Below are 23,397 nucleotides of genomic sequence, written 5' to 3'. Positions count from 1 at the left end.
TTCTAACTAACCTTGACAACATGTCCTGGAGCCTGCAGGAGGATAAAATGTGTGGAGAAGGTGGAGAGCTAAGTCATCCCCTGTGAGGCCCACTTGATCACAGATGTGTAAATGAGACTAACAGAAAGTATGCAAAGCTGGTCCAGGTCAGCAAAAACACCCAATGGGACTGAGACTCAAGAGAAACAATAGGATTTTTGATTTAGGCCAGTTAAATATTGCATCTGGATATGCAATTTTATTGAATTAGTAGCTAACTATCATGGGTGGTTACCATCCCATCTCCTTTACTTCACCTATTAACCTAATGCTCAAGAGAGAGTGACCTTGCAATATGAAAGTGGATTATTTTAAGTTTTAGCAGGAAATGACTTTGATTTCAACTATTCATGTAGATGTTGTCTCCTTACTTGAGGAAGTCACAGATCAAATTCTAAACACTTATTTTACAACTAGTTGTAAAACTAGTTTTTGTTTTTTTGTTTTATCAAATATTTAGGTGGAATTTCTCTCTCTCCTCATTTTCTTTCCCCCGAATACTCAGAAATAGTTTGCTTCCACGTGGCAGGAGAGTAATACATCTTCTCCATCTTGCTTTTAAGTTTTAATAAATTTTAATTTGCAGGTATATTGATCGTAGTACTGTCCAAAAGAACATGACACTTGCCCACCAAATAAGGACCTTATTCTTATAAGATTTAGAAAGCAGCATATCATTCCATGACAGTTTGTGAAATTCCATAAAAATAAATGGTTTCTTTACTCAGGGAATATTTTTGGAGGTCCAGTGACCTGGATACCTTGAGATATCCCTCAAAAATAAAAATAGGTTTATGTGTTGGATTCCTGTCTATTCAGAAAAAATATAAGCAAAGCCACTTTTGGTTTTAGAAAAAAACAAGAAACATTTAGTTGAATTGTGTTGACAATTTTCTGTGTTGCTAAGATGCCTTCATTGTTAACCCAGAAGAGAAGGCTTGTCAGACTGTCCCAAATGGGAGACAGGCAACTCTGCCACCCAACCTTCAGAAGCAATGGATTGGATGATGAATGTATTTATTTAAAAACAGGATGCTTCAGGGACCTTGTGGTGAACCCAGCAAGGAGAATAAAAAGAGAGATTCTCAGGATAGCTCAGTACGTATGCATAAATATAATATACATAGATGTATATGAATGATATAAGTATTTAAATTATTTTCATAAAAAATATATTTGGTATGGTTTTGGTAACATTAAAGTTTAGCCCACTTGTTAAAGTCGTGATATTATTATGAAAAAAAAATTTTAAAGGAGGAATAGACATGATCCAGAGAGGATGGGTTTAGAACTACATATAGAAACTGCCACAGTTTTAAAAATACCCCTCCCAAACGTCTAAAGTTTTTGAAGAATCAATTGACTATGCTTATGTGGGTCCAAGTTGGGATCCTACTCGCTTCCTTTGATCAACATATCTCTCCTTTTTACACTGACTTGACGATTGTTTTGAACTTTTAAATGGTTGAAATATTTTTAAGACATTTCTCTAAAAATTCGTTATTAAGTATGTAAATGGAAACACAATTTTACATTATTTGACTGAAGTACAGTTTCGGGAAAAAAAAGATGCTCAATTATGCCATTTTACCAAGTAATTAATTTTTAAGATATTTAACTGCATATTTAATTTTCTTAGATATGAACATATTTATTTAAATGACAATAATTTTTACTTTTGATCACTCATTCTGGAATTGGCTCAATCACTCTGCCTCTGACTGTAACAGCTATTGTTCATAATTCAAGTCCACAGATCTACTAAAATGTTCTGCTACATATGTGTTCAGTCTAGGGTTTTAACTTACAGGGAAACACATATTCAGGAACATCTATTTTCACAAAAATGGTGGGAACACAAGAGAACATGCCATGCAAGCAAATTTTAAGTCCTTGGTTGTTTAACACCTATTAAGGGGCTCATTGTTCAAAACAAGTTACCTGACTGAGACCAAAGACAAAGTTTAGGGAGAATATTCTACCAGTGGAAGTAAAGTAGAGTAAATACGTATTTTAAAATAATATTCAAATTCTCATGATCTGTCTACTTCAAGTCTCTCTAGTATGCAAAATATAAGAATCTCATATGTTTGTGAAAATCATGGTGTCAGGTTTGAAGTCCAAGTTTTTGAAATCTTGATGCAGCTCCACTTATCTGGGATCCTCTGAACCAAAAGAAACAAACAAATAATAAAAAATCAAATATCACCCACACTCAACATTAATGTGTAGTACAGGGAGCTGGTATTTTCCCAAGGCACATAGAAGTCTTCCATCGTTAATAATTCTGGACAAATGATATGAGGTATCTGTACTCTGAAGGAAAATAATATTTCCTCTTTAGGCACAGGTTTTGTTACCACAGCTGTTCCCTTTGCCCTCTGGAAGTTTCTTCTTTTTGCAGTATGACCATTGACAATTCTGGAAAATTGGTTAAGAATAAAATAATTTTAAAAAGTAAAGAATATGCCCTTTGGGGAGTTTGAGAATCTCTCTCAACCTGACTCCTGTCTTTGGAAATTTGGGGGCTGATAGACTTCTTATAATTTGAATAATTTCAGTTTCTTGCAATTTGGCTGACAGAACTTTTGACAATATAGTTTTCGTAACTTTTTTTTCACTTTTTACTTATTCATTTATCTTTTTTAAAAAATTTTATTGGAGCATAGTTGCTTTACAATACTATGTTAGTTTCTAGTGTGCAGCAAATTGAATCAGCTATAAATACATATATAGCCCCTCTTTTTTGTATTTCCTTCCTGTTTAGGTCACCATAGAAAACTGAGTAGAGGTACCTGTGCTATACAGTAGGTTCTCATTAGTTATTTATTTTATACATAGTATCAATAGTGTATATCTGTAAATTCCAATCTCCCAATTCATCCAGTCAATTCCATGTGCCAAGAGCCACACTCTCAATTATTTCTGTCTCTAGACTAAATTGAAGTTTCTTTGAGCAACTTAGGCTGCTGTGAGACCACATTTTTCCTTGGATCCTTTTATCCAACTTAAAGGGTATACTTGACACTAACTATTTATTTTCAGAAATTGTAACTAAAAGTATTTGAGCAACACACCTAATTTGGGTTTTTTCTTATCATAGACAATAACACTTATATTTTACTTGGTGAAAGGAGCTTTATTTTAAAAAACCTATGAGTTGTGGCTTTGCTATATTTGCTCTAAATTCTGTTTGCAAACTGGCAAATACTTTCTGTGACCTTATCTCTGTGTTTTAGTAAACTATGAAATACAGCTAGTAGCAACCAGCTCATTATTTCAACATTTGCCTCAAGACCGCCAAGCCCTACATTTAAAATATATCAGGAATATTTTCTGCCTTTTAGAAGATCATAAGAAAATTTCACCAAATTATTTAGCCCTAAAGAAAATAAATTGCTATTTTTCCTACCTCTGTTATCAGTTTTTTCACTTCAAGCACTTGGTCCAAAATCCCAGAACCATATATTCTAGGTTATTTTTACACAAGCCAGTCCTCCTATTTCTAGTGTCAATTTTTGTACCAGCTTTTACTACATAAGAAAAGAGAAGCAAAAATTAAAATCTTCTAGCTTCTAGCAATAGATATTTATTTTTTTCATGTCTCTGCAGTTTAGTTTAGGGGTCTCTGCTCCAAAGTGTTCCTCCTGGGGCCAAGGCTAAAGGACAAGGGCTACTCAGTTACAGCTCTCCTAAAGGTCACAGATGAGTGAGATGACACACCCAAGCACACAGACACACTAAAAGCCCTGTTAATGTCACACCTGCTAACATCCCATTGGCCAAAAAGGAACATGGTTGAACCCAAGTTCAACTAGTAATGAATGCACTCTTCTCATGGAGTTCAGGTAAAAGGAGTTACTATTTTTCAATACTAACATGTCTTTGTCTGTTCAGGCTGTTGTAACAGAAAACCATAGACGGGGTGTTAGACAACAGAATAGACATAGACAACAGAAATTTATTTCTTACAGTTCTGGAGGCTGAGAAGTCCAAGATCAAGGCATCAGCAGATTCGGTGTCTGGTGAAAGCTTGATTTCTCATTCACAGCCAGCCATCTTTTCACTGTATCCTTACATGGTTGATGGGACAAGGAAATTTTTCCAGGTTTCTTTTGTAAGGGCACTAATCTCTTTTATGAAGGCTCTGCCCTCAAATCACCTACCAAGGGCTCCACCTCCTAATACCAATACACTGGGGCCTGGGATTTCAATATATGAATCTGGGAGGTGGCACAGACATTCCTTCTATAGCATAATGTAATCTAAAACAGTCTTACTAAAACTAAGTTAAAGAATGTCTTCAACAGCAGTTTTTCAAGAGTGAAAAACAAAATGAAAAATACTCAAAACAAGTGTATGTATATACTAGTAAATCATCACCCATTTGAAATGTTATCCATTTGCAAGTGATCCTTGTTAGCTGGAATTGTAAGAGACAACAGAGAGATGGGAATTATTCTCTTCTAACATCATGATAGCCTCACAAGAAATATTATCCATAGACGAGTCATCAAGGAGCCTCTGGTTGATTTATTTTTAATATTTTCTCTTTAGCCCCAATTGAGGCAACATGAAAGCATTTCATATTTGACTATAACATAATTAAGCTTTAAAACTTTTTTTTTCCAGTAAGTGAAATACCTTTTTTCCCTTTTTTATTGAAGTATATTTGATTTCCAGTATTTTGTTAGATTCAGGTGTACAACAAATTAATTCAGTTATACATATATATATATATATATATTCAGATTCTTCTCCATTATAAGCTATTACAAAATATTGAACATAATTCCCTGTGCTGCACAGTAAATCCTTGTCGTTTATCTATTTTACATGTAGTGGTGTGTATTCGTTAATCCCATGCCCTTAATTTAGCTCTTCCCCTGCTTTCCCCTTTGGCACCCATAAGTTTGTTTTCTACGACTGTTTTTTATGCACTCTTCCTGTCAGGGTGGTACTGGGACTTGTTCCAAAAAAATAAGGAGATAAGACCAAAAAAGAGATCTAGTGAACTGGTAGTTCAAAACAGAAGTAAGGCAAAATGTATACTTAGAATCATGTTTAAGGAAAGCTCCAAATAACACAAGTGCAGTCAACTGAAATTCAAATAAACCCTGATAGGAAAAGGTAGAGAGAATGCTCTAAAGGTGTGTCTCTAATGCAAAAAAAAGATATGACAGATTATTTAATGCAGTAATTTTGAAAGAAGCAACTGGTTTGGTCACCTATTTCAGACTCTCTAAGCAATATTTTCTCTACATCTAGAAACCTATAATACTTTTCTATTTATTCTTCTATTATAGGAATTTTACCAAGGGATACATGAATATGATCATTTTCTGTGTGTTATCCTTGATGTAATGTACCCTTCCAATCTGAGCATTCAATTTTGCAGGTGAATAATCTTTAAATAGGAATTATTTCTTTTTTCTGATTCTGTTTTCTCCTTTTAAAATGTCTATTATCCTCATTTTAAGATTGTAGATCTACCTACATGAAGCTAGCTTTTCTCTCAATGATTGTCTTTAAAACAGGATTTTATATCAGAAGTTTATACTGGGCACCAAGATAAAATAGACACAATATTTGAAAATAATTTACCAAATAACCATGTACTGATTTTTGAATAATTTCACTATGAACTATTTCTTTGATCTTGAGCACCCTCGTATACTTTGAAAGTACAAAAGTTTTGAGAGAATGAGTGAGATCATTTTGTGAGGATGGTATTTTAGGAGAAGTCTTCACTGTGTTCCTTCCACATCCCACCATGGGAAACCTAGTGCTAGTCCTCTTACCTCAAACCTAGTAAAGAGCAGGGCTTTGAGAGGGACCTAAAAAAGCTTAATAGGTGACAAAAACTAGTTGGGTTCAGAGTGGTCTAGAATTTGACTTCAGCCTGAGAAGCATTGAGGACAAGAGTTTCTCTGACAGTTTTGGTGCCAAAGCTGAGAAACATCATTACTATGGGATTTGTCAACTTTCCCATGGTTTATTGGGCAAGGGTTAAATATATGTTTCCAGAAGTTGAGGTGTGGTCCTCACAAGAAAGAGAAGCAACAGGGCCTACAGGGCCACACAGATGAGTATAAAGAACCCAGTAGCAAGAAACTGGAAGTAAGCGAGCTGAAACTGAGGATGAATTATCAACTGACTCCCTAGAATACAGAAGAATCTGCAAGAGTGAAGGGAAAGGCACTTGGACCAGTCTGGCAGAAATGTCTGAATAGCCTCAAAATTGTGTCCCAGGAGACAAAGAGTCATCTTAAACAGTGAGGGTCATATAGAATGAAGTAAGCTTAGGACAGTACTAATGAAAGTACTTAATGAAAGTATTAAATGAGACTGCCGTATTTCTGTGCCTCTCATTTCATAAAAATCAATGGAACTGGGACTTCCCTGATGGCACAGCGGTTAAGAATCACCTGCCAATGCAGGGGACACGGGTTCAAGCCCTGATCCAGGAAGACCCACATGCCACGGAACAATTAAGCCGGTGTGACACAACTACTGAGCCTGAGTTCTAGAGCCTCTGAGCCACAACTACTGAGCCCGAATGCCACAACTTCTGAAGCCCACACACCTAGAGCCTGTGCTCCACAACAAGAGAAGCCACTGCAGTGAGAAGCACGTGCACTGCAATGAAGAGTAGCCCCTGCTCGCTGCAAATAGAGAAAGCCCGCGTGCAGCAACGAGGACCCAACACAGCCAAAAATAAATAAATAAATAAATTTATTTAAAAAAAAATCAATGGAACTGCTGGCAAGAGATAGCAGTAAGGAGAGAAGCAACCAGTAGGAGATTATAGGATCCAATAATGCTCTTTCCCACTTTGGGCACCCCACCTGAAGCTACTTGAGCTGCAAGAGGGGTATAAATTTATCGCTGGATCAATTCAGAATCTTGATTAATATCTTGGTCTGGCATTATAAAGGTTGAATTGAATCTGTCTTTAAAACTTGTCAACAGAATGTCTTCCTCATAAGATTAATTAGATGACCTACAGAGGTTGCCAGGATTCTTATCTAGATAAGACTTGCTTTTTTTTTTTTTTAATATAGGGACAGGAAACATGATTTCACTCAATAAATGAAAGGAATGGTGAGAAGTCAATACAGTGTGGTTTAAATGCATTGTAAATCCAGCTTCTTCAATATCTTTTTTTGTCTTTGTTTTACTTTATTCTGGGTTGTGTAATATTTCTTCCATTTGATCAATCAGTTTATCTCCATGTCTATCTATCTATCTATCTATCTATCTACCATATGGTATTAGAGAAACGTGGAAGGTTAAGATTTGAAAAGACCTGAGGTTCTACTTAACCATCCACCTTCATTTTTACATGTTTTCTCCATTCTCTTGAGCAGATAACTGCCCTGGCTGTAAATATTTATAATGAGAGAGCAGCCTACTCTTGAAAGCAATTGAAACAGAGAATTAAGAATCCTTCGAGGTGCTTCCCTATATTCATCTGAATTGGTCTCCTTTCATATTTCACCATTTTACTTTTCCTACCAATTACTCTAGGTTTTTTTCTGGAACAATATGTAAAAAATATTTAACATGGAAAAATTTTAAGTCAACTTAACTCAGATACCATGTTCTTATACTATCTCTGCAAATCTCTTAATCCTCAATTTCTCATAAATCTTAATTTCACACACTATAGGAGATGTTTTGACTGTTATCTATGTCCATTTTAAATTGTGGCAAACATAAATGGTCTAGTACTCCACAGATAATTTTGAGTAATTTATTTAAACACGTACGTCTGTTAACTTTAACTAATTTCACTTTTATTCTATCAATCAATGGGATAGTTAGAGCTCATATTGAGCTCATCAACTTCTAGAATATCAAGTATTATTCAAATAAGCTATTAATCCAAGTTCATCCCCTGTCATATCATATAAATTAATGTAGTATTTTTAAAGTTTCTTTTAAAATACTATTAATTCATTCTGATATTGTTAAGAAATTTTAAATCCCAATTATTATATCTAACACATTAGACATCCTTTCTATTTTCCTTTATCCATAATTTTGTAAACAACATATAATATTTTAATTTGATTAATTTATACAAGATATGAGACTATCATAAAATGAAACACCAGAGACCTCACCTAATTTCCATATTGATAATTTTGGAGAATTTTTATATAAATATTTGTCATCTACTGTAGCTCAAATTTTGAACATTTTCACAAGAATATCAAAGGTGGTTTTTAGTGGTTTGCTAAAATAAATATATCATGTCTACAGCTGACATCAACTGCCTTCTATTTACTTCCAAAATCAATGGACATTTTCATCTATTGTCTTACACGACTTCACAGCAGAAGCAGATACTACTTGATTAGTTAACACTGTTGGTTGCAGTAGGCAAAATTCAATTCACCGTAGTTTAGGACAAAAGAGGAATTTATTAGAGCTTAAATTTCATTTTTAAAAATTTTTAATCTTTCTTCATAATTCCAGTTTGAACTACTGTCATTTGTTACCTGGAATATTAAAGTAGCTTTCTAACTAGTTTCCTTTCTCCCCCTCCATTTGGTGACTACTGAGATCTTTGTAAAACTTAATCAGATAACTACAGTATCCTAATATAAATCTCCCTAGTGGTCTTTGATTGCCCATAAAGTCCAATGTGATTTCAAACATGCTGACCTCATTGGACATGTAGCCTATTCTTATCTCCCTACCTTCCTGAATTCCAGCATACAGATCATTTTTATGTTTCTTGAATTCATTGAGATCCCCCCAATTCTTAGGCTTAGACTAGTTGTTTCCTTTGTTTACTCTTTCGTTTGCTCCCTGACCTCTCTTTGGTTGACTGAATACGTTGTTCAGATGTTGACTCAAACTCTTACATTCTAACTGTCCAATATAAATTACTCCCAATATCAACTCACTCTCAATCACTTCATTCTGTTTTTTAAATTTTTGCCATGCATTTTACTCTACCATTATGTTATATTGTTTATGAATTTATATGTATTTATTTTGTGTATCCCCACATAAGAATATAAAACAGATTAGAGAAAGGACACCATTTGTTCACAGTTGCATTCTCCACACTAAGGAAACAATGCCTGACAATTGGTTAGTCCTCATTCAATATAGCACAAATAAATATAATACCCTGGAGGAAGGAGAGAAAGGAGGAAACTGATAATATATATCCTGTCACCACTAAATCTTATTCTCATGCCTCAGTTTATCTCTAGGTGTCCACTTTCTCTTAACCTGCTTATTCCAGATGCTAGAAACAAAGGTCCGGGAAACTCTAAGTTACATGTTTATTTTGTTACCTCTTGATATGAGTAGATTCCTTCAACTCAGCTGAATTTCCAAAAAAAATTCTGGAGAAAGAAAGATGATTGGTCTCACCTTGACCACATACCCAATAGGTGGAATAATTATTTCGAAGACAATTTTAATATACTGTGATAGAGACTGCTGGTCCAAGCTAATATCAGGGCTCTCCTCTTCCCTATGAATACACCACTAAACAAGGTTTCACAAGGCCTTTGCTTTGAGTCGTTCTTGTACTTGGAATATGTGTGGAAGTGATGGTGGTCACTTCTAGTTGAAGTGGATAAGAGAGAAGGAGGACTCATCTTGTTCTCTTTCCTCTGCTGCCATCAAGATAGAGGATGCATCAGAGGATTTGGAGGCCGCAGGGTTTAGTGGAGTGAATTAATGGAAGAAAACTGGACACCAGAATGATTGCATGAAAGTGACCCATTGATCTCTAACCAACTGTATCTTCTGTTAGAAATACACTTTATTGTGATAGTCTACTGAAATTCTAGTGTTGTTTGCCACAATATTTAGCCTAGCTTAACAATATATATTCTTCCATTCTCCAATTTTCTGATTTAAGTCTCAGGCTTTTTATTGTGTATGGTTCATTGATCTAAGTTTCTAATCAATCAATCAACTTCTGTAAAATTCCTGTAATCAAAAAATAAATAGAACACATTCAGCATAGCACCATCTACTTTTGTAATTTCATATTATTTATAAAGAAGTAAAAACTTATAGATATTTGCAGATATATCTACATGCATATCATTTTAAAAATAATTTTTCATTTCTTTTATATTTATAGCACTCAGTATTTGTTTTGGTAGCTCTCCACTTCTCTTGATATAATCTTCACAACTGAATCTATTTACTTTCTATAAAAGCATAGCCCTTTACTTTCAATATTTATATGCCATCATTTTACTGATACTCTATTATATTAGTCAATTAAAAATTATTAAAACTAACATAAAACACATTTAATAATGAGTATAATTGACTTTTGGTAGAAACACAACTCAACTTGTAGATGGAAAACTTTCAGAATATGTTACAATGCAGCTTATTATCAGAAGCCTTTCATTACATAAACATCAGTCATTTTTCACAGAAAAGGAAAAACATAGAAGCCAGATCACTGATTAAGAGAAGGTTGATTAACAAAGCTTATAATTTCCTACCCTCAACACAACCCAATACCACCGCTCTGGTCACAGATCTGTTTCTGTTCAATACAGCTTTTCTAAATATACACTGTTATCTAGTATTGTTACCATCTAGCTAGTTTCTAGAAACAAAACCAAGGAAAAATTTCTTAACTAACTTTCTTTTACAAAATTCACGCTATCATTTCAGGATTGATTCAAAGATCTAATTAGATAAGTATTAAAATATTCTACAGCTCCTTGATCTGCAAAAAGTGTTACTCCTTCTTTGTCTTATTTAACAATAAAGTGCAAACTTGTCTTGGAAGACTATGAATGCAATTATTGTTTATCTGTATGTCTTTCCTACTGCACAACAACATAGGTCATGAGATACTTTAGAGTGGAAACAATCTTTTATCAACATTTAAAAATGATCAATTTTGAGCAAGGAACGTGGAAGGAATTCAATAAAAAGCTAGAATGTATTGACTGCTTACTAAGCTCCAGGAACTCTGCTAAATATCTTACATGGATTATTTCATTATTGATCTAAAGAACACAAGGTAGATACTACTAGTATTTCAGTTTTACAGATGGTATGTTGAAAGTGAAAGAAGTTACATTTTTGCTCAAGGAATGACTTGCAGCTAGTAAGTGTTTCAGCATTCTGTCTGGGATTATGGCACAAATTTGATATAATGTCCCTGCTCTTTTGGTGCTTACAGATTACTGTGATGGTCATGCATCATTCAGAGGGTTTTAACAATGAATGCATAATTACACATCAGGATAAATGTACTGAATCAAAGAATACATTGCTTATGATTATGTTCTGTGTTTTTACATATGAATTCATCATATATTTACAATGTATTTTTGGTACAATGCCATCAGACATACATTTGTTTTACCTTGCCTTATATTACTTTGTGAATAACAAATACTATCCATTATAGATTAATTTTATTAAGGTCATAGACTCAAGATATTCCCAAATTCTGAAAATTATCCTGATGTGTTAGTTTCATTTAGAAATTCTGTCTTCTCAGATTTAATATCAGTTAATATTTACAATGTTACTAAGATCATTGTGTCCCTTCATACCTTAGTCTCATACTTCCCTAAACAGGTCATACATTTATGCGAATGCTTCATTAAAATAGTTACTTAAAATGAGATTTTCTTTTTGATATTCTTTTTTGAAGGGTGCATATAATTTCTTAAAATAAGTGTTCTTGTAGAGAGTTTTGTCCTCATGCCTTAAACTTCATGGTTACCTACATATGCTCTTTAAATAAACCACAGCATAGAAAAACTGCTTGAATATATTTTTGCTATTATCAGTGTATCTGATTATTGTGATTGTCCTTCAATCTTATTGATTTTATTCTTGAGTCATACTGCGTAGAAATCAATATTAATTGATTAAAAATGTCACCAGTGAAAGTAGCAGACTGATTTTGATGGTTAATTTCTGAATGGATCTATGTTTCTGGTGGATCTACTGTTTTTATTATTTTACTGATGTTTGTAATAGTAATTATAATCAAGTAGGAAAATTTAAAAAACATTCTTACCATATGTCAACAAAGAAGTTCACAATCAGTGAGGTAAAATATATTTTCAAAGAAATTCATATCTCCCAAAGAAAAAGTAGCTTTTTATGAATGAAAAGATTATTTGAAAAGGAGAGTTTTGTCTTAGGTTTTCAAATCTTATTATTCTGTTATTACAACCAAAATGTAAAAGGTTAACAAATGAATACAAACATATATAAGTGAAACAGATTTACCATTCAGAAATAAAGCCAATATGCTCAGGATCCTAATATATGACAATGTTAGATTTAGAAGTTTCTGAGTAAGGGATGCTTTAATTTATAAATAAAATTGACATGCATTAGGTCTGATGCTTTCTGATTAAAAATGGGCAGAGGATCTGAATAGACATTTTTCAAAAGACATACGGATGGCCAATAAGCACATGAAAAGATGCTCAACGTCACTAACCATCAGAGAAATGCAAATTAAGAATACAGTGAGATATCACCTCACACCCATCAGAGTGCACTACAGGTACATGTTGGCGATGATGTAAAGACAAGGAAACTTTCGTGCACTATTGATGGTAAAATTGGTACAGCCACTATGGAAAACAGTATGGAGGGTCCTCAAAAACTTTAAAAAAAACAGCTACCATCTGATCCAACATTTTTGCTACTGGGTATTTATCCGAAGACAAATAAAACACTAATTTGAAAAGATATAAGCACCCCTATGTTCATTGCAGCATTATTCACAATAGCCAAGATACAGAAACAAACTAAAAGCCCATCAGTGGATTAATGGATAAAGAAGATTTGATATATATACACAGTGGAATACTACTTAGAAAAAAATGAAATCTTGCCATTTGTGACAACATGGATGGGCCTTGAGGATATTATTATTCACTCTGATTGATAATTCTCAAAAAGGAGGAAAAATAGTGCCTTCAGTTCATTAATAAGAATTAATCATGCTTTAGAATCCATATAGAAAGGATGGAGATACTGAACTCTATGAATTTATAAAAATTTGTGTATGAAAATATATATTTAAAATCCTTTAAAAATAAAATATCAGACTAAGGAAAAAAAATAAAAATTATATGAAGAAGGGGCTTCATTATAAATAATGAGTACTTATAAGGCATTAAAAAAAAGAGATAGAAAAGATCATGTAATGGTAATTTTCAGAAAATAAAACAGGTAATTAAGAAAAGGAAAATGTTCCAAAAGACACTAAATCTGAGAATTTCCTGGTAGAAAAAAACATGAAAATTAAAACAACAATTAGATAGTATCTTAAAATCAAATCTTAAAGTTGATTATCTCTGGTAATACAGGATCATTTTTAAGTTGGATATCTGCTTCTACTGCTATATAAACAAAATATTTCAATATAGAGGAAATTATAGAATAGTATTTGATACAACTTAAATCAAAGCTACCAATTATATTCCCATATAGAGGAGTTCTCTTCTCCTAATTTCTTCTAGATTAAAAAAAATCTAAAATAAAACAGGTAGGAGTTGCTATTTTCACTAGCAACCAAGGGATTCAAATTGCTTCTGTGTAATTAATTCACTCATTGATCAAATATCGAATATAATTATGAGCCTGTTCAGTCACTCATAAAACCTCTGATCATATGACATTGTTAAATATTCAAAGAAAACCTTTCAAATAGATAAACTAATAGGAAGAGTTAATTAGTATGTTTATTTGTGGTTCCTGTTGAAGGCAAAAATAAAAGTTATATTATCTTCCATCATAATTTTTTTGGAATATTTTATTCATAAATTTAAATTCTAATAAAGGTGATATTTCTGAAAATATCAGACACCTGATATTTTCCCATAAATCATGATGACAATAATTTCTAGTTTACCTTCTGCAAGAAAGAAAACACATTAAGGACAATATAGCATTAAGAGCCACTCTAACAAAATTTATTAAATGTTTTTAAAATTAAGCAAATAAGTGCCTTGCTAAAAAATTGTTATATTATCTACTGTAACTCTAACTGGAAAATTTAGCTTTTATTAATATTGCTTTTGACAGAGCAGATGTCATTTTTGAATAACAACTGATATTTGTCTTTTCATTTCTCTAAAATTAAAGAGAAAACACTTAAAATTCTGTCCTTTGCATGAGACTATTTTCCTCCTTCACTGAAGGTATATGAACAGCATCAAAAAGTCTTACTCTGCCTTTAATTCATGATTTCCTTCAATTATGTAACTTTTTAAATAGCTCTTCTTAACATAGCAGGAATTCCTCCTGTTGTAGAATTCCTTTTTTTATAACTCAGACATATAGTCTAATCGCCCTTATGTACGTGCTTTGTCACTAATAAAATTCTTATTGAAAATTAACAATGCTTTCAGTATGTACCTATACAAAGCATCATATATCTACATTTCTTCCAGGTACACAAATATCCTTTTAACACTCACCCCTCCCCCCCCCAATATCATTAAACAAAAGATATACATGCTCACACAAGATAATAGTTGTTATTCAGTCTAATTCTAACACTTATATGGAAACATATTCTATACTGCCATTGAAGACATTTTGAAGCAATATAATCTAAAGCTAGGTTTACTTAGTAAAGTAAAAAGCAAGAGTGCTTCTTCATAAAAATTGTTTCAAGAGATAATCATTTCATATCACTTTCCCATAGCTTTGACCTGAAGAAGCAGAAACAAATTTTATATACTAGTCTAGTATACTCTTGTTATGGATTATTTTTTAAAGAAGCACAGTGAACATGACCAATGAATAGAATACATAATGTATGGGAAGATGAACAGTGAATAATAAAGTTTTAGCTTAAATGAGAACCTCCTCTCGAGGCTCAATAGTTTGATCAAGGCACTGTGTTTTAAAATGTAGCTTATAACCTACCACACTGAAATAGGTGGGAGAATGTGTTTCAGATAAGATGTGAATTTAGAAATCTTATCCTTTGGTTACGTGTCTCAGGGAGTAGCAATTTTCCCTTTAATAAGTATTTCAATTTAAAGAGAGACGCCTCAGTAAAATGAAAATAAATGAGTGCTATCTCCAAAGAGACAGTGTATTATTTTTAAATGGATGCTCTGTCCCATGCTCTGCCCCATGACATTTAAATGCTCAAATTAAACAGTCAAAGATAGGGTTAACTCATTCCCACAGACGTGAAATTGAGTCTCCATTTTTGTTCTAATTTGAATGGAAAAAAGACAAGGGAAAAGAGCACCAAACCTAAATAATATTTTTACAAAGATTACATATAACAATAACCAGGGACATAGGGAAATCTCGAATAATGTCATTGCAACTTAGAGCTAACCTTCTTGATTACCGCCCAAATATTCTTTGTTACAGGTATTCAAAAAATGGAAAACAATTATTAAGTAGTTTTTAATAGATAATTATATTTTTAAATGATTATTCATTGGTCTTTAGATTTGAATTTGAAATTTTTATTAGACTTTGAAGGTAATTGGATTTGAAACAATTCAATCACATAGACACCTGATATCATGCATCTTTACTGTTTGACACAAATCAGGCATGCTCATGGCATCAAGGGTCTGACTGTCACATTTGTTTTGTCTGGAGCAAGTTCAAAACGTTTGTAAAATCTCAGGACAACATGTCCCTCAATTTTTACATTAGCCCCAATATAGTAGAAGAAATTTTGTGAGGGAAAATAACAATATACATAGATATTTTTGGTGATAGGATTTTCTCCCTCTTTTTCATTCTTATTTCACCCTGTTGAGGAAGGGTATTTTCAAGCATTAAAATGCAGCCAAGTCTCTACTTTCCCATTCCCAGTTGTGCTCAGGATAAGAAAGTTGAAAATTTACTTCAATTTACACTGCTAGCATGTATTTGTTAGAACTTTAATCTCTATTATTTTCATTAATATCCCCAATATCAGAAGAGAAAATTGGTATAATTGATATACTATTACTCTTTTAATTTCTAGGGTTACACAAGTGTCAGCATTCAGGTATTGGAAATAAGAATGATGAAATAAACTAGATAGCATTTTTTTTCCTAGAAAAAAACAATTATCTGGGGCCCACAGTAAAATATTCTGAATAATCATTGTGAGTTTTGTTTTGTTTTAATGTCCCAGGGAACTGTAACCTTTGGTCCAGATTGAAAAACACTCACCTACATTGTGGTTTCCCTGCAAGTTAATTATGCTACATAAGGAGATGAAATACAAACTTTGTCAAATTTGATTACATCTACAGGTATCTCAACTCCCTGTATACTATTTCTAAATATATCTTTTATGCAGTGATAACTTAATTGTTACTTCCATGATCCAAATCCCTTTGAAGAGAGCTGATTTCCCAGTTTTCCAAGTATGGATGCTAGACTATTTCCAACGGAGGACTGGATGTGATTTAAAATGTACAATCACAAGCAACTAGTCCAACTATATAACTTATCAACTTTTGAATCTTTACTGCAAACTTTAAATTGCAGCCATACACTCCACTTAGATTGACAGGAATGTCTAAGAGTTATAATTGCCTTAGCAAAAGCAAATTTGTGGCTTTGCATAGAATGTTCATTCTTTTAAGTAAAGATGCTAACTAATAATTTCTCTGCTGACAAAAAGAAATGAAGTAAAATATTTCATGTTTTGATAAGCTATTTAATTTTTTGAAGTACATAGGTAATATATTCTGCACAAATTTGACATTAAATGCTTATAGCTCTAATATTATAGGATATACATAACGTATATTCATGAATTAGTTGTGCAATAGTTAAATGCATCACTGAAAACAGTTTTGCATTATGCAACATACAAACATTCATTTACTGATAGTTTGTTTATCCATCTGCCATTCTCTTAGTGTTTATTTGGACTTAATTTTCATATTCTTCCTGATATGTAAACATGCTAACCTATTAATTTAACTTCAGTGTTCCAGTTCACTAAACAGCTTAATGCCCTTGTTACACAATTGCTCTTGTTCTTCATACTAAAATGGCAATTTTATGAAGTCTTGTGGTAAGTATGAATATAGATTTACTAACGAAGTAAAGCTATTAATACATGAATTCATTCAACTCCTCAGAGTGCATACTTAATGGAACATACAATCAACTAATATAGTAGAAAATCTTTGAGAATGAGATTAACTATCTCTGGGCAATTTCAGCTTTTACTTGAGAAATATTCATTTCTATCAAGTTTGCTGATTCTATACTTTTCAAAAGGGTACACAAATTTAAAGTTTAAAAAATAAGAATTTTAGAAAGAGACACATATTCTAACCACACTAAATTAAAGGAAAGGGAGGCACTTCTGACATTACAATTTATCTTAGTTTGCAGAAGTGAACATTTGAGGCAGTTGTTTACTGAGTATGGAGAAAATGTGAAATAATTCATGGGTGTGTATCATACCAGTGGTTAAAGAGCAGGCATGAAAAATGACTATTCACACTGATGACTGCATCAATTTAACAGAAGAACATGTATTGAGTATTTCCCAAAAGAAAACATTAATTTAAGAATCCCAGATTCAAGTTAAGGAAATTCACAGTTCTTGTGTAGGAATTCTCTCTAATAATTTTTAGTCATTTATCAATTTACTTTCTTGGGGTAGAACCAACACTGAGATTTAATTTATCTACTTGTAAATTCATGAGAGTATGATGTCCACATTAATTTGCACATTAAGATATAGTTTTAATTTTCTTTAGTATTAAAATGTAAAATATAACTAAATTATGCTTAAAACATTTGGCTGAGTGTGTGCAATATTAATTGCATTTAAAGATGGGGAACTCAGAAGTAAATGTCTCCAAGTTCTCCCAGTGCCATGATGACTAAGTCAGGACAGTAAATATATTTACTTCCAAAGTCCCTGGCTGTTACAGGACACACTCTAGCAAATCAACTAAGGGAATATGTTTCAGAGTAATGATGGTATTGTATTAATTTTAGCATGTACTTTTAGCTTTATCATAGATTACAAGAATCTATTATGGTTTTTTTTTTTCATACTTAGTGTTAAGTGGTTAGATAAGTTTGCCAAAATATTTTCATAAAATCCTATTCCAAACTCCAAATATACATGTTTATATATACATATATATATATATATATTATTTCTTCCCCTTTCAAACTCTCTAATGATTCCTAAGAAACTGTTTTACCTGGCAAATAGATTCTCTATTTCAATACACTTAATTCTATGGCAAGTCAAAAGACTTGGAATAACCAAAACAATACTGAAGTAGATGAAAAAAGTTTGAGAAGCCACAATACTTTCAATAATTCCCATAAAACTTAGTAATAAAATGTGTGGTATTGGCAAAATGATAGACATATAGATCAGTGCAAGATAATGGAGAGTCAAGAAAATAAACTCATGAACATATAGCTAAAACTGATTTCTTATAAAGAAAAAGCAAATCAATGGGAGAAGAATAGTCATTTCAACAAATGATGCTGGAACAATTAATTGTAAGTCAATATCTAAAAAAAAAAAAAACCTTAGATACAGACCTTACACCTTTCAAAAAATTGTCTCAAAATGCACCTGAGATATAAATGTCAAAGGAAAAACTATAAAATTTCTAGAAAGAAACAAGGGGAAACTCTACATAATCTTGTGGTTGAGGTTTTAGATATGACACCAAAAACATGATACATTAAAAAATTGATAAATTGGACTATATAAGAATGAAAGTTTCTGCTTTATGAAAGAGTATGTTAAGAGAATGAAAAGGCAAGCCACGAACTGGGAGAAGATATATGTAAAACACATATCTGATAAAGAACACTGTGATAGTTAATTTTATGTGTCAATTCAACTGCCCAGTAGTGCTCAGATTAAACATTATATCTGGGAATATCTGTGAGGGTGTTTTCAGATGAGATTGTCATTTGAATTGGTGGACTCAGTATATTGACCTCCCCAGTGAGGCCTCATCCAATCAGATGAGGGCCTGAATAGAGCAAAATGTGGAAGGAGAAATTCATCCCTTTTTTTCTGCCTCAGTGTTTGAGATGGGGCATCTCATTTCTTCTCTGTCCCTTGGAGTGGGTTTCATACCAGTTGCTCCCTTGGTTCTCAGACCTTCAAATTCGTATTGAATTACAACCTCCCAGTTTTCCTGGGTATTGTGCTTGAACTTGGCATATTGTAGGAGTCCTCAGTCTCCATAATTGCATGAGATAAATTCCTGATAATAAATCTCCTTTATATCTTTATATCTATCTATCTACCTATCCATCCATCTATTATCTATCTATCTATCTATCATTATCTCCTATATTCTACAGGTCTATTTCTCTGAAAAACTTTAATACAGGCACCTATTCAAAATACAAAAACAATTCTTAAAATTCCACAATAAGAAATTTAAAATTCTAGTTAAAAATGGACAAATCAGCGGAAAAAAAATCTCACCAAGATGTCAAAGATATACAGATGACAAAGAAGCATATGAAAAGATGCTCAATATCATTTGTCATTAAATTCCAAATTAAAACAATGAGATACTAGTATAGACCAACTAGAATCGATAACTTCCTAAATCTGACATGAATGTGAAGTAACAGAAACTCTCATTCACTGGGAATGCAAAGTCGTTCGCCCACTTTGGCAGTTTGGAAGTTTCTTAGAAGGCTAAATTTTGTCTTAACATGTGATCCAGCAATCATGCTTGTAGATATTTATCCAACTGATTTGAAAATGTATGTCCACACAAAAATCTGAAAGTTTATAGCAATTTAAATCATAATTATCACTAGTTGGAATAAACCAAGATGCCCTTCAATAGGTGAATAAATTAAAAAACAAACAAACAACAAAAACAAAACAGGAATACATATGTATAGTGCAGTATTACTCAGCAATTAAAAAAGGGTTAACTTAATAAACCCACACAAGGATATGGGTTAATCTTAAATGTTCACTGCTAACTGAAAGAAACCAGTCTGAAAGGCTGAATACTGTATGATTCCATTTATATAACATTATGGAAAAATTAAAAACTGCTGGGATAGTAAACACATCAGTGGTTGCCAGGAGTTGGAAGGAATATATTAAATAGGTAAAGCAAAGAGGAATTCTGTTTATAAGACAGTGAAAAGGAATTTTATTTTAAAATATTGTGTATGATATTGTAACTGGATATACATGACCCTAACCCATCTACAGAAATTTAAAGCACAAAGAATGGACTTTAATGTGTGTATTTTTTTTTTTTTATTAAGGAAGTCAGAGGATTCCAGAATGGAATAAAGAATGTGACCAAAAAGTAAAACCTAACTGCCTCATAAATGTATGAAACAATCTCACCAAATAGGGTAAGATAAAAAGGAGCCAATTTAATTAACTTTGGAATTGAGTGGAATATAAAAAAAACAAAAGCAAAGGGAACTCCACACCACTACTGCAGTCTGGTTGAGAAAGGTGTTTTCCATGGGGATATGAATTAACCATTCTGAAATAACTATACATCATACTAGATTTACACAACTAAGTAAATTCATGGTGGAAGGTGGAAGCTAGATTTTCTCACTGTTGGAGTGGATGGTTACAGATAAGTCAGTGAAAGGGCAAGAGAAGGACTAGGAAGTATTCACTTCCCTACATCTAGTGTTGCTTGGTAGCTTAGAGAAAATTAACAGCTAACATGATTTCCATTTTTGTGGTTTTATTCACCTGATTATCAAATGTGCATGAACAAATTCTTGCATTGTAAATAAATTTTTTAACAGAAAACTGTATTCATTTGCAGTAAATCCCCCACCCCACCCTCGTTTCCCAGTTGGTGCTTATTGTAGGGTTGTCACCTCCTTCCTGGGAAGGGCCATGGACCTTTGCTTTTCTTTCTCATTCACAGCTCCCATCCCCTTTCTTAGAGCAGGCGGAGGAGAAATAAGATTGACACACAGGCAATTCTTAATCTACTTGAAATCCTGTAAGAAGCTTGATGCACTCTAGATGTGGCAGATGTTTAAGAATGACTTTGCCCTGTGGATATTTTTGTGGGTTCTTCAGAGTCTGACCCCTCCAGGCCCTTCTGATTGTGTGGGCCGTGCCTCTGCTTCCTCTGCAGCTCATTCCTCAGTAACTCTCTTACTGCTGGGGTTCTTTACCATGTCAGACTTCCCTCTTGGGCAGACTGTGTTCTAAAATGAGGTCAGGCTGACACTACTGCAAGAACTCACTGGGATTCATGCACTTATTAATCACTCCCAGAAGGAAGAACAGTTATTTGGCAGATGCAGCTTTTACCCTGCTACCCTACAGGTAATTTGATCTTTCCCAAGCATGGGTCAGGAAATAGTCCTTCTTGTCCTTCAATTTCCAGAGCACATAGCACATGCTCCAAATTGCTCTGTTAAAGCCTATTCATTATAGTTGAATTAGAAATTGCATTCTTTCATCTCTATCTCCTGTTCTTATTCTGGAGAAAGCCACAAAGACTTCTTTTCAAATTAAATCCTCTTTAGCAATTCCCCTCCTTTAAAAAATTTTTCATTTTCTGTCTCGAGAATTCTTGGTTCTTATTGTGTTTATGCTTCAGCTGAAACTGAGGTACAAAGAGTTCCATTCTAATATCATGTTATAGTGATCCACTTCTGCAGTGGAATTGTTGGCATTTTAATCTCTTTTTATGTAAATCTCTCATTACTAGAGAGAAAAGAAAGTAAAATACAGACTTATAATTCAATTATTTTTTTATTTGCTATTTTTCTAATTCCATTCATTACAGATAAATCTTACTTTAATGTCAGTTAAATTAGAAACTATGAACTCCCATTTGTAACTGATACACAAAATTGTGAAAGGCTCCACTTAAAGACTTAAGCATTCTTTATTGAATGTTTATATGATCTATACAATACATTATAGATAGTGCAACTACAGAGTGGAAAAAAATACAAAATCCCATAACATTTCTTAAAGGTACTGTAGTAGATTGAATGTCTACATCCTAACCCCAAGAACATCTGAATAATATTATTCAGAAAAAAGCGTACTTTGCAGATGTAATTAGATTAAGATCTTGAGGTGAGATTATTCTCCTAAATTCAATGATAAGAATCCTTATAAAGAAGCACACGAAAGTGAGATAGGAAAAAAGAAAAGAAGGTCACGTTAAAGATGGAAGCAGAATTGGAGTGATGCATCACGAGACCAGAAACTGGAAAAGGAATGCTAAAACCTGATTTTGGACTTCTAGTCTGCAGAATTGTGAGAGAATATATTTCTGACATGTTAAACAACCCCATTTGTGGTAATTTGTTACAGCAGTTTCAGGAAATTAATATAGGAAATCAGTTAGGTTACATTAAAATACTCAAAAAATAACAAAAGTATGGCACAAACATCCTTAATTTTATTTATCATTCATTTAACAATACAGGAAAGGTGATCAAGGGCAGCAAGTAGCTCTTCTCAACAGACTCAGATCCTCCCATCTTTGTCTCCTTTATTCATAAGCTTTGCTATAGTTTGCATTCTTTCAGGAGAGGGGAAAAGAGAGGGTGAAGGAGTCAAATACACTCTGTTAAAAATACATCATTTCTGTTCCCATTCTATAAGAGATGACGTAGTCACAATGTCACATCTCAGTGCAAGAGAGGCTAAGAAATGTTCTCTATCTTGTGCTTGGCTATAATGCTATAACTATGGATGAAGGAGGAAATGTTTTGATGAAATGCTAGCATAATTTGCCAGACTTAGTGTTGTCAAAATTAGAATTTGCCAAAATTGAAGTCAAGTTAATATTTTCAAATCATTACTATCATCTACAAAATTGTAAGTGTACATACAAATATACAGCTTTATTTGTACTTCATATGGTAGTATGTAATTTTCAGAATGTGCACAAGGTACATTGCCTACATCATTTTTCTAAGACAAAATAATTTTAATTTTACAAGAAATGATTCACACATTTTACTTAGATTTAGAAAAGCACAAATCCAATTAGCAAATTTTCTAATCTAAAGGTGCTATAAGTGTTGAATAGTTGGCCATTTCTTGAACCAAATTGCTTCTTAGAACCAATCATTAGTCAGTGTATTATAAGGAAATTGAACACTCAGAATATGTCACCACACTTTTATTAAAACCTTTGAAAGGACAAAATTATACATGCACTTTAAATAACTTTAAAATGTATCAGATGAAGACAAGGGAAAAATATAAATTAAATATGGAAAAATCTCTTGTACTGTCAGTAACAAGAAAATCTACTTCCCTTGTGAAGAAATAAACAAAAACAAAAAACAGTGACTTCTGTCACACAAATGGTAAATACAACACTCGCTTTTCACCTTCGTAGCTAATTAAATTTCTTT

The sequence above is a fragment of the Grampus griseus genome (genome assembly GCF_964374135.1).
Source record: "Grampus griseus genome assembly, chromosome: 18".
In the NCBI taxonomy this organism is placed as follows: Eukaryota; Metazoa; Chordata; class Mammalia; order Artiodactyla; family Delphinidae; genus Grampus; species Grampus griseus.
Note: the sequence above shows the minus strand (reverse complement) of the source record.